At 37.3% G+C, this 13,876-nt stretch overlaps 1 pseudogene; it reads right to left on the bottom strand.

The window, feature by feature from the left end:
- Positions 1–8,231: 8,231 nt before the first annotated feature.
- The window catches only part of LOC108289203, a 108,354-nt pseudogene continuing 102,709 nt past the window's right edge, over positions 8,232–13,876 (bottom strand).

The following is a 13,876-nucleotide window of genomic DNA, read 5'->3' as shown; positions in this document are numbered from 1 at the left end:
GTACATGTGAAGAACATGCAAGATTGTAGCCATAAAAAACGTTCGTGTCCTTTGTAGGAACATGGATGAACGTGGAAACCATCATTCTTTGTGTATTTCTACTGAGTTTCTATATCTACCCTTGGCAAGGGCTGTGGATACAGAGTAAAGGAGGAGACACTGACATTTCATTGTCCAGGGGTGGCTTCAACCTCCCAAGTTTCTTGCCTTTGCCTTAGTTTCTTCTGTCAGTTTCGGTAAAGAGCCCTGGAGTCTGGAGTTTTCTGGTTTCCTTGTTTCCAAGTTATGCTTATTTTTCTTATTTGGCCCAACGGTTGTGGGAAAGGATTCCATCCCAGTACTTCACTTGATATCTCCTGGTCCTGGCCATGTATTCTAAGATCTGACAGTTCTTGTACTTTCTTTGTGGGTTGAAGAGAGGGAAGATCAGTGGGTCAGTATCATCACAGGCAGCTGCAAAAGCATAAAGATGAAGAGATGTGTATGGTGAGAAATGGGGACAGAGGTGTGCATCCCTTATGCCCTCCCTGGGCATGGCAGGAACCTTCCTGTGTTCAGCTATGCAAGAAGTTCTCTTTGTTTGTTTGTTTTTTGAAACATGTTCTTCCTCTGGCTGGAGTGCAGTGGTGCAATCAAGACTCATACAGCCTTGATCTCCTGGGCTCAAGTAATCCTCCCACCTCAGGATCTCTAGTAGCTGGGACTAAAGGTGTGCACAACCACACCTGGCTAATTTTTGAATTTTTTGAACAGATGCAGGTCTCACAGTGTTGCCCAGGTTGGTCTTGAACTTCTGGGATCAAGACATCCATCTTCCTCGGCCTTCCAAAGTGTTGGGATTACAGGTATGTGCCACTGTCCGGCTGCATTTTAAATATAAGAAAGTTCTTTTTATATTTGTGCTTTAATGTTTTAAATGTGTTCAATATTGAATTTTGTATCATATCACATAGTTATATTGTGAGAAATAATGAGAACCAAGGAACAATTCACAATTTAGGGGAGTAATATTTCCTTTTCAGATTAATTTGTGTAATCACGTAGAGTGAATAAATATTTAGATAATGGTTAGAACTACAAAGGAGGTAACATTAAGCATAAAAAAAAACCTTGATTTTTTTGTTCCATTTATCCTTTCTGGGTTTATCTCCTACTTCTAAATCTTTTTCCTCCATATTCAGATAATTCACTGTGAGTTCTGTTGCCCGCTGTCCAAAGATTTTTCTATGCGCAGTAGTCACTCCTACCTTCTGCTCTCAAAATTGTTGTCCTTTGAGTTTGATGTAGCCAATGCTGCTTCGTCATGTTACTGAAACCTGTGCCATTAGTGACGTTCTTGGAGCTGTAGCTGACCACTGTCTTAGATTTACAAGCACTAGCTCTAGGAATGTAGGTATGATAGGCCTGGGCTTGGAGTTTAGTTTTTCTGTTTTTGTTTTTTGAGTCATGGTCTGGCTTTGTTGCCCTATCACCCAGGCTGGAGCAATGGTATGATCATAGCTCTCTGTAACCTTGATTTCTGGGCTCAAGCAGTCCTCCTGCCTCAGTTTGCTGAGTAGCTGGGACAATGGGCATGTTACTCTATGCCCAGCTATGTTTTTATTTTTTGTAAAGATAGGGTCTTGCTACGTTTCCCAGGCTTGTCTTTAACTCCTGACCTCAAGCGATACTCCCGCCTGAGCCTCCCGGAGTACTTGGATTTTTGGTGGAAACCATTAAGCCCAGCTTGAAGTGTTGTTAATACTGAAGAAGCCTAGCATATATTTACCAACTGGACTCCATTCCTTAGAATTGCAGTGTGCAGAGACTATTCTGTGCTTTGTGCCTAATAAGAAATAATCTCACTCCTTTAAGTGTATTTCTCTTTGGCCTTAGTCTCAAAACAATCCTACCTTTCAATCATAAATTTTCTAAACAATCTTTTCAATTGTTGGTCATTTTATTTTTTTGGAGCCTGGAACCCTAGGTTCCACCACCATCATTGTGGAAGCTGACACTAGAATTTTGTGATGCCTTTCAGACTTTTGTGCTCTCACTCACTGATTCCATCTGGACTCAGTACTCAGGATTCCTCTGGGTCTGTGGCCCCATTCAGAGGCTGATTCAGCAACGAAGATTGTTTTCCACATTCCTATGATTTCATCCCCTTCCAATCAGCAGCTCTCATTTCCTAGGCCCCTGCTAGGCAAATTGACCACAAAATCCCTAGCCCCTGAGCTCTTGGGGAGACGAATTTGAAAATTAACTTCCATTCTTCAGCTTGGCTGGCCCTGTGATTATTAAACTCTGTCTTTGCTGCCAAAAACCTGTTCTTCTCAGTGCATTGGCTTTTCTAAACAGTGGGCAAGATGAACCGATCAGGTATTTTCACTTCCTAGTCAATCATTCATTTGTGAATTTAATACTCATAATTATTCCAAAAAACAGCTAAAAAATTCCCTCTTCACCAAAAATGCATGCCCTTGAGTTAGAAATCATCAAGATAATTCTAAACAGTTGCTTTTGTAGAATTGCCAATATAAAATCATGAGTTTCAGTAAACTACTTTGTAACTGAAATCTTACTATGATAATTGCAATTTTATAAATATAGGCAGGCAACAATCACAAGCTTGGAAATTAAGTGGCCAAAACACTGTGCATATTTATGTTTGGTTACTTAAAGCATGAACTCAATGCCTGTAGCTTAATAAAGTCTGAAATTTAACTTAAAGTGCAAGTATACCTTCTCTATATTATTGATGATTCACTGCTAAGCAATACATTTAGCTTAAGTCACAAAAGATTAGGTAATATTAATGCCATGAGACTTTCCAAATAAAGAATTTCCCATATATGTGTTGATTGATAGCCATGAACTTATTCAAAAAGCTCAGGAAAAAGCTGAGTGATGTCAAGCATTTGGCAACTATGAAGATTAATCAAAGTAATACCTCATTGCTCTGGAAACAATGACAGGAACTCATGTTGAATTTGACAGGTTCACTGACATTAGCTCTAATAAGACCACATTTCAGTGCAGTTGCATTAGGCTACAAACTGAACTGCTTCCTGCCAGTAGTCCTGGAGGAGGAGAAATGATTCATGTGATCAGATACTGCACAGACAAGCAATGAGTGTTTACTGCTTGAATGAGATGGAGTAGACATGCTTTATTGCCTCCATAATCTTCTTTGAATTGCATTTGCCCAAACATCCCACTATGTCAAACAAATAAACTATGGCTCCATGCTCATGGATCTTAGGGAGCTATTTGTGTCCACACCTTATCTATTATGGCCCCAGAGCTCCAGCCTTTAGACCCATGACCCATGATAGCCTTGGATACTCATAATTAAGTACACAACTTAATAAAATTAATATGCTCAAATATGTGATGTCAAAAGAAAACAGTAGAATTCTGAGAACAAAGATTCCTGTGTAAATGCTGCAGCGTTTACCTCAATGAAGGTTGTCATTGAGTTCAGCCTTACTTGATGAGGTGATTGGAGAAGGGGCAGTAAAAGAAGCAGAGCATTTCAAGGGACAGAAAATGTAACACAATAATGAAAACATTGAAGACTGGGCTGTGTTAAATGTTCTAAGAGATGCCAGCCCCAAAAGGAATTGTTTGCAATTTATAGCTACAAATCATATTTAGGGAGGAATAGGGTTGGGTGACTCAAACAATGAGAGAGATGGTTAATGCCTTGAAAAGCAGGAGGAAAATCCCAATCTCATCAATACATACATTTTATACACACACACACACACACACACATATATATATATGTGTATATATGCGCATATATACGTATACATATGTATATGCATATATATATATATATATATATATATATATATATGATAGAATTTCACTTTTATTGCCCAGGCTGGAGTGCAATGGCACAATCTTGGGTCACTGCAACCTCCACCTCCCAGGTTCAAGCAATTCTCCTGCCTCAGCCTCCCAAGTAGCTGGGATTACAGGCACCCACCACCACACCAGGGTAATTTTTGTATTTTTAGTAGAGATGGGTTTTCACTATGTCGGACAGGCTGGTCGTGAACTCCTGACCTCAAGTGATCCACCTACCTCGGCCTCACAAAGTGCTGGGATTACAAGTGTGAGCCACCACCCCAGCCATGAATTTTTTTAAATTATGATATGAAATAAGAGAAAAACTTATATTTTAGGAAAAATTGATCACTTAGTATTGTGAAAATACTATTAGCAAAAGCCAAAATTATTTTTTCCTTAAGTTGGAAAATGTTGAGAAACATGTTTGCTTTTGTTATTGAAAGGCTGTGCATGCCCTCAGCTTATAAAGCCTATCCAGGTTTTTTTTTTTTTGTCAAAATTTTAATTTATAGTTTATATAATTTATTTCAGATAAAATATTTAATTGTGCTACTTTTCTATGCTACTTTTTTTGCCAAATTTAAGTATATTGTTCTAATATACTTACTTATATAGAGAAGACATGCTTTATTTCTTCCATAATGTTCTTTGAATTGCATTTGCCCAAAACATCCCACAGACACGCATTGCCTGTCTGTGTAGTATCTGATAACATGAATATTATATTGTGCTAGTATACTGAAGAGTATTATGATTCTTATTTTCTCTATCATAAAGCTTCAATATTATATCTATCTTGCCATTTTGTATAAATTACATCATCACTCAATGCTCTCTTCCTATCTTTATTATTAATATTTTAGAGGTTTTTCTAGGTGAAATTTATTTTATTAATTAATTAATTAATTAATTTTTGATGCAGGATCTCACTCTGTCACCCAGGCTGGAGGGCAGTGGTGTGATCTCAACTACTGCAACCTCCAACTCCCAGGTTCAAGTGATTCTTCCACCTCAGCTTGCTGAATAGTTGGGATTACAAATGTTAGCCACCACACCTGGCTGATTTTTTTTGTATTTTTAGTAGAGTCGGGGTTTTGTCATTTTGGCCAGGCTGGTCTCAAATGCCTGGACTCAAGTGATCTGCCCACCTCAGCCTCCCAAAATGCTGAGATTACAAGCATGAGCCACCGCCCATGGCCCTAGGTGAAATTTAAACATCACATTTCTTCTATCAACTTTTAGCCGTCTATGATGATTTTTATTTATCTGGCATATTTTTATAAATCATGACTATTGAAAAAGGAAATAAGTTGCATTAAATTTTTGCAAGGAGGAAAATAAGATGTGGAACACCAAAGATTCTCTTAGGAGCAAGTCTACTGATAAAAGAAAATTTTAAGGTGAAAAGATGTTGGTAAGGGAAATAAATAAAATCAAAGGCCCACTCACAGTCTTCAAAATGTCACTAAAACCTACTGGTATTCATCCTCTAGCTAGGTGATTTAAGCCAGGCCAGCCTATTTACAGAACTAGGGATCGTTAAAATAAATTGCCAGTATTTGCCTATTTCCATGGTAACCAAAGAGAACTCAATTTCTTTCCTATTGCTTTCTATCCTTGAGGTTGTATGATGGCTCTAAGCCTTGATTGTTCACTATAAGACCCAGTCCTAGCCCCCTCTTCACTGCTTGTTGTTCTCCTCATGTGTTCACATTTGATGGGTACATATAAAATATAATGCTGCCTGCCTAAGCCACTCCTGGTGGTTTAGATCTAGTGGAGGCAATTAGGTAGGTAGCATTATAATTTTCTAGTAGTACTTTTATGTACCTCAGAGATTCCTAGGAGAGAATCTAGCAATACCACTACTAGGAAATTATTTTAAAAAGCAGGCCAGGCATGGTAACTCATACCTGTAATCTCAACATTGTGAGGCCAAGGCAAGTGGATCACCTGAGGTTGGGAGTTCGAGACCAGCTTGACCGACATGGAGAAACTCCGTCTCTACTACAAATACAAAATTAGCTGTGTGTGGTGGTGCATGCTTTTAATCCCAGCTACTTGGGAGGCTGAGGCAGGAGAATCACTTGAATCTGGGAGGCAAAGGTTGTGTGAGCTGAGATGGTGCCATTGCAATCCAGCCTGGGCAACAAGAGTGAAACTCTGTCTCAAAAAAAAAAAAAAAAAAAAAGAAAAGAAAAGAAAAAGCAATACAAGGACAGAATAAAGATCTACTGTCATTAATTTATAAGGCAGCACCATTCTGATCTGTGTTAGACGCCTGTGAAGGTCTTCTATAATTTTAGATGATAGCTTGCAAACTAACATTTCAGCCACTTGAATTGTGAGGCAATATGATATTCATTAGAATGTATACCAGCTGCAACAAACACCCGTTAGTTTGCCATCAAATGAAGAGGCATTCAGTGTTCCCACTGCTTCCTCAGGCTCTAACACAGTCCTTAGTGTACAAATCTTAGTTTTTCAACCTTCTGAATGTGTAGCCCAGGGAAATTTTAAGAGTTTATGAAAGAATATAATAATAATGATCTTGCTTTCTCTATGTAAAATTTTGAATACTTCCTGGATGTGTGGCCTGGTTAAGCATTGTCAAGTTTTTTAAGCCATGTTAAATTTTTTGATAAAAGGTGAGAAGTATATTTTTATAGACTTTGGAATATGACAAAAATGATTCAAATTGGCTTAAAATATAGATAATATATTACCTCTAATTTTAAAAAAAAATGCCAACTTAGTTGATAACTTCAGAGGTCTAATGTTATTTACTTAAAAAGACATCCCCAAGTTGTCCAGGACAGAACAGATTTCTCCTCTTATTTTAATGATGAGAATGTGTTCACTTATTCTTTTCAGTCAATTTCTGAGGAGGCTTGAGTTAAAGATAAAGATGGAATGATAATCATAATCAAAGATAAAGATGGACAGAGTATGCAATGAATAGTGTGTGAGTGCTATGGTGAGTTTAATACTTATCATCTACAAGTAAACAAATGAAAACTCAGAAAAGTTCACTCTTACTCAACATCTACCACTTTATACTGTTAAGGCCAAAATTAAGAATGACTTTCAATTTTACCTAATTTTTTTCCGGCATAATCTATTTTTAATATGTTTATTAACCATAGATTTAGTTAACAGCTATAGATAAATTATGTTAGATCTTAGGGTTTAAAAATGAGTAAGATAACCCCACAATAAATGTCATCCAGGAAGGCCAAGCATATAATAGATGGTTCACTAATGAATGGACGTTAAGTGAAAAGATACAGATACACGCATGAGTCAGCATAGGGGAGGTGTTAGCAGCGGCGAATCCATACAGGTAGGCAGCAACTCAGTCCTAGTCTCCTCAAAAGAAATAACTCATCCAAAGAGCATAGGGCAGAGGAAAGTTTTTGAGCAGGAGTGAGAGTTTATTTAAAAGTTGTAGAGCAAGAACTAAAGGAAATAAAGTACACTTGAAAGAAGGCCAAGTGAGCAATTTTAGAGATCAAAGTGCCTTGTCTGACTCCTGACTTGGGCTTCTATACATTGGCATCATTCTGAGTTTTGCATTTCTTCCGCTGCTTCTTCCATTGGAGTGGGCTGCCCACAGGCACAGTGGCCTGCCAGATTTTGGGAGGGACCGCATGCACAGTGCATTTACTGGAGTTCTGCACGTGTTCGTTTGAGGCGTTTTCCCCTTACCAGTCAAGTGTTCCTAGAGGAAGGTCATATACCAGTTAAGCTCTGCCATTTTGCCTCTTAGTGCACATGCTTGAGCCCACTCACTCAGCTCCTGCAAACTTATCAGGAAGTTGCTCATTACCAGCTTCAGGTGTTTTCTATCTATTGAGAGCCTGCCTTTCCCTGGCTCTGGTTGCGACTAATTATTATTTTAGATGGACAATTTAGCAACTGACTGACCATCACCTGGTGGTCACCCTGACACTCCTGGAGGGGTCATTTCCTGCCTTGCTCATGTCTGCCTAGCTACCTACTCTAACAGAGGGACATATAACAAAGTGCAATGGGACTTGAGGGAAAAAGAGACAGATGAACTGAATCACAAAGAATGAGACCCCACATTTATTGAAGTCACTGGGAATCATCTAACAGAAAAACATGTGCATCTACAGCTAATGAAAATGTTATTTTCTTTCTCTATCCCTATTCCTGATTTTATGTACTTTTTTGCATTGTTCTTAATATTTGGTTTAGTTTCTTTAGAGACTTATATAGGAGCTGGTTTTTATGGCTTTAAAATCTTGAAATTAACCATGGACATTTATGTAAATTTATCATATGCATAAATTCTTAAAAGAAAAATTTATGTACTAATTAAAATGAATGTTCTATTTAAAAAGAAAGGAAATTGAAAATGGAAATAGCTATAAAATTATTTCATTGGTCACTGGCAAAATGCTCTCAGCAATTTTTCTGGCCTATGAATATAAGCATTTAAAGTATCATTGTACTATTATAAAAATTCTACTTATATTATCCTAGCAGCTTTCAAAAGCCCCTCTTTTTCTTGACTATTGTAAAGGTAAGAATAAGACATTGTATCAGAAATCCACAGTTGCTTCTGTAGGGAAGGAAAACAAATGTTTTTTCTCTACCTATTTTAGTTTCAAGTTTGAGGTTCTGTAATATAGACCAACAAAACTCAGATTAACAAGGAAAATCCATCATGAAGTTTATTAGTGTGCATGTTGCACTTACACATGGTAACACTTAGTGATGAGTAACTCAAAGGGTGATGATAACTAGAGTTTATATAGCATCTTAACAACAACCTTGTAAATCTTCAGAGAAGTGAAGATGTCTATCATTTGGACTGTTTCTTCCAGCATCTCAATTTCCAGAGTAGTGACTTTTTCAGTGAGGATTGCAGTGGTCCCTTTCTCACACCTGTACCACCCAAACCTGGTCCCCTTCTTGTTGTGCACTGTGTATGGGTGGAGAAAATCCAGCTTGCTCTTGCTAATAACACAGAGTTCAATGCTGCTTCCAGAGCCCAGTTCATTGAAGATGCTGGCGGCAATGGCTTCACTCACCAGCTTCTTCCTCCTCCATGTCTGGTTTAAACTTATCTTCAAATACAGCCATTGCTGCCAAGGAGCCAGAACCCATGGTTACATAAGGCACCTGTGTCGTTGGCTGCCATTACTGTTAAAAAAAAAAACAGGACTGAGTTTTTAGGGTAGCAAACATTAGAAAGGAAAACACATAGAGGAAACAGAAAGAGCTTGTCACGCAGGTTCTGGTAGTGCTATATCTGGGCTGATAGGGTTTAGAGTTGTCTCACATGACTAGTGGTTGGTGATTAACTTCTTTCGTTCTACATAGAGAATAGGGGGCACCTTTATAAATTTTTGTCCTGCTTTTAAGCAAATGAGAAAAGGCAGAATTTTTTTTTTGTATCTACATCTCAGTTGCCTTTAGCTCAAAGTAAACGTATTTCAAAGTGGTATATTTTATGATGGTATATTCTGCTTTCCTTCACTTGAAACTACTCAATAATCAGTTACAAAACACGTAGAAGTTGAGAGTAAATTTTCACTATAGACCTTTCCAAATATAATAGGCCATAAATCAGCAAATAATACTTACCTATGTTATATATTTTCTGGTACAGTTAACTCCTGATTTTTAGAAATCTGTTCATTCATGTAATTTACTTAGAAGTAAACAAAAGTAAAAATTTTGAAGCAATGTCAAACAAAAGGAAAGGAAGAAGAATTTTCTCCCAGGATATATAACTCAATTACTTATAAAACCATTCTCTCAAAGTATCTAGGATTGTTGAAAGATCTTGTTTTGCTTTCTTTGTTTGAAGTGAAGAGCTAGAAATAAAACCAATAGGGTTACTCCTCCTCAATCCTGGAAGAGGCAAATAAGTTCTCGTCACTCTTCAGCCTTAATGAAGAATTGAAAGCATCACAAGGTTGTCAAAATTTGAGGCAGGAATGTCTAAGGAATGTTCTGTCACAGATAGTTCATATTCACAAGTTCCTATTATACAGTTTTATTTCAAAATGGAGAAAATTATTGAAACTCAGATGATTAAACAGTCTTCAAAGCATGAGTAGCTTATATACTTTATATAACTGCTAAGAATATTGTCTGGAATGCTAGTGGAGGAAGGGTTATCCACAGCTATTGTAGAAGTTTTAAGGAATCACATTCTAAAAAATATACAAAGGAAAACTGATAAAGCAGCAGCTAGAAACATACCCATATCTTAAAAACAATCTGACAGAAAGGTGAGTCTCCTAACAATTGATGTAGGATATCTAAAAAAGGAATAAAAGTGCATGACATAGATCTTGGAAAAACAGTATTTCCCAATTATCAAGATCCAGGGAATGTGCAGCCTTGTTCTTGTATTTTAATATGAGGCCTTTTTAGCTGGCGTATATTACCAAATCAGAGACAGAGGCAATTAGCACCAATGACAGACAAATGTCAGTAAATGTTATATTAATATAATTTATTTTCTTTAACTTGATGTCATCTTCCCCAGGCAAACTTCTGCTTAAAATGTGTCTTTCATTTGTTTTCTGTAATTAAGAAATTTGCTGATTATCCTAATGGATTTCACACTGCTCACTATAATTCAGTAAACTGATAAATAGGTTTTATATCAAGTTTTTAATTTTACTGGTCTTGATCTCTTGACCTTGGGATCTGCCTGCCTCGGTCTCCCGAGCCAACTTTTGAGACTGAAACTATCTGAAGAGAGCCATAACAGTAGAGAGAGAGGAAAAAAACAACAACAACAAAAAAAACCTCCCAGACTGTGAATAGTGATGATAACCACTTTTACATCAAACCAGACTATTCTGTAAGCTCCTGCCAGGAAAAAAACAAACTCATAGTCTCCTTTCAAATCACATTATTTACACAATGGACAAATCAAAAAGAAGGATTAGGCAAAGTAAACATTATGGCTGTTAAAAAACTCTTTATAAATGCTTTATTTCTCCACAAAGTTAATGCATAAAGTCATACACAAAGACACATACTCATTCAACATCCCCATGTGATATTAATGAGATGTTCATTACAACAGTAGTATTTTTTTATTTTTAAAATGCAAGTAGATTATCTGACCTTTGCTATGGAAAATTGTCACAGAATAGTAGAAGGAATTTCAGGTTGATTGGGAGATGAAGGAGATCCGAATGAATGAGAAATATATAAGAGACACATTGGGAAATTGTAGACAACAGGTTCAACTTCTCAGCTGTCGAAATCTGCCCCAGTTCTCACATAAATTTAATCATTCATAGACGAATAGAGCCAGGGCTTCAAGCACTGAAAAGCAACTAAGACTCTATCCTGCTTCCAAGCTAACAAGATAGGTTTCACAGTTTCATACGTGTTGGCAGAGAACATACGATTCCTGGGTTGGAGACAATGGCATTTTTTACATTAAAGCACAGCACAAACATGAGTTTCACATTGGCTCCTGGTTGACCCCTGTTATCCACAAGTCCCACTAAACAACACAGAGCAGCCCAGGTAGATGCTGCAGACAAAATAGGCTGATATTACTAATAAGAAACCCGTAATCTTTCAAAAGCAGCTGCTAACAAACATGGCCAGCCCTTATCTTAAAGAAAGACATTTTCTTTTTTATTCTGGAGGAGAACCAAACAAAACAAAATACAAACAAAAAACACCTTTCCTCTGTCCTGAAGGAAAATACCATCTCTATCCTCTAAGGCTGTTTGGTATGTGAACATATTTAAACATATGTAATGGCATAAATGTCACCAATGACCCTGTTTAGAAGACATGCAGAAACACAAGACCCATTGAGATTTGTCTCAACTCAGACAATGCTCATTGACCTTCATTGTAATGTAGACATACAATTCAAGTGGAATAATGAAAGCGTAAGAGAGGTTTTGCAGAAAAATCTCATGTATAATTATATGTTTGGCCTCAGTAGTCTTTTTTTTCCTCCTCTCTTCTAATTTATATATGTGTGTGTATATATATGTGTGTGTGTGTGTGTGTGTGTGTATATATATATATATACATACATATGTGTGTGTTTGTGTATATACACACACATATATACATATTGTTTTGTGTACATATATGTGTATATATATACACACACATATATACATATGTATATATATACACACACATATATACATATGTATATATACACATATAGAGAGAGAAACACACAGACATATATATATACATCTTGTAATATCCCCTTTGACACATGTATATATATATATATATATATATATATATTTATTATTTGAGGAGGAAGATATCAAGGAGAATTTTATTTAAAGAGAATCCAAAATGAACTGTAAACCTCATCTTTGATTTTAGTGTCAAGTTCTTTTTTTTTTTTTCTTTTTGTCGTACTTTAGGTTCTGAGGTACACGTGCAGATCATGCAGGATTGTTGCATAGATACACACATGGCAATGTGGTTTGTTGCCTCCATGCCCCCATCACCTACATCTGGTATTCCTTCCCATGTTATCCCTCCCCGATCTCCCCACCCCCACTGACCCTCCCTTGGAGCCCGCCTACAGACCCCAGTGTGTGATGCTCCCCTCCTCGTGTCCATGTGTTATTATTGTTCAACACCTACCTATGAGTGAGAACATGCGGTGTTTGATTTTCTGTTCTTGTGTCAGTTTGCTGAGAATTATGGTTTCCAGATTCATCCATGTCCCTACAAAGGACATGAACTCATCATTTTTTATTGCTGCATAGTATTCCATGGTGTATATGTGCCACATTTTCCTTGTCCAGTCTATCGTCGATGGGCATTTGGGTTGGTTCCAGGTCTTTGCTGTTGTAAACAGTGCCTCAGTGAACATACGTGTGCATGTGTCTTTATAACAGAATGATTTATAATACTTTGGATATATATCCAGTAATGGGATTTCTGGGTCAAATGGAATTTCTATTTCTAGATTCTTGAGGAATCGCCACACTGTCTTCCACAATGGTTGAACTAGTTTACGCTCCTACCAACAATGTAAAAGTGTTCCTATTTCTCCATATCCTCTCCAGCATCTGTTGTCTCCAGATTTTATAATGATCACCATTCTAAATGGCCTGAGGTGGTGTTTCAATGTGGTTTTGATTTGCATTTCTCTAATAAGCACTTTTGGATGGGTTTGCCCACTTTGCCCACTTTTGGATGGGTTTCTTTGTTTTCTTCTTGTAAATCTGTTTTAGTTCTTTGTAGAGTCTGAATATTAACCCTTTGTCAGATAGGTAGATTGCAAAATTTTTTTCCCATTCTGTTGGTTGCCAGTTCACCCTAATGATTGTTTCTTTTGTTGTACAGAAAGTCTGGAGTTTAATTAAGTCCCATTTGTCTATTTTGGCTTTTGTTGCCAATGCTTTTGGTGTTTTAGTCATGAAGTCCTTGCCTATGCCTGTGTCCTGAATGGTTTTGCCTAGGTTTTCTTCTAGAGTTTTATGGTGTTAGGTCTTATGTTTAAGTCTTTAATCCATCTGGAGTTAATTTTAGTCTAAGGTGTCAGGAAAGGGTCCAGTTTCTGCTTTCTGCACATGGCTAGCCAGTTTTCCCAACACCATTTATTAAACAGGTAATCCTTTCCCCATTGCTTATTTTTGTCAGGTTTGTCAAAGATCAGATGGTTGTAGATGTGTGACGTTGCCTCCAGGGCCTCTATTCTGTTCCATTGGCCTATATCTCTGTTTTGGTACAAGTACCATGCTGTTTTGATTACTGTAGCCTTGTAGTATTGTTTGTAATCAGGTAGTGTGATGCCTCCCGCTTTGTTCTTTTTGCTTAGGATTGTCTTGGCTACGCAGGCCCTCTTTTGGTTCCACATGAAGTTTGCAGTGTTTTCTTCCAGTTCTGTGAAGAAGGTCATTGGTAGCTTGATGGGGATAGCATTGAATCTATAAATTACTTTGGGCAGTATGGACATTTTCACAATATTGATTCTTCCTAACCACGAGCATGGAATGTTTCTCCACCTGTTTGTGTCCTCTCTTACTTCCTTGAGCAG

This window comes from Cebus imitator, unplaced genomic scaffold (genome assembly GCF_001604975.1).
Source record: "Cebus imitator isolate Cc_AM_T3 unplaced genomic scaffold, Cebus_imitator-1.0 Scaffold395, whole genome shotgun sequence".
NCBI classification, from domain to species: Eukaryota; Metazoa; Chordata; class Mammalia; order Primates; family Cebidae; genus Cebus; species Cebus imitator.
The sequence above is the reverse complement of the archived record's forward strand: the minus strand, read 5'-3'. Positions and strand labels throughout refer to the sequence as shown.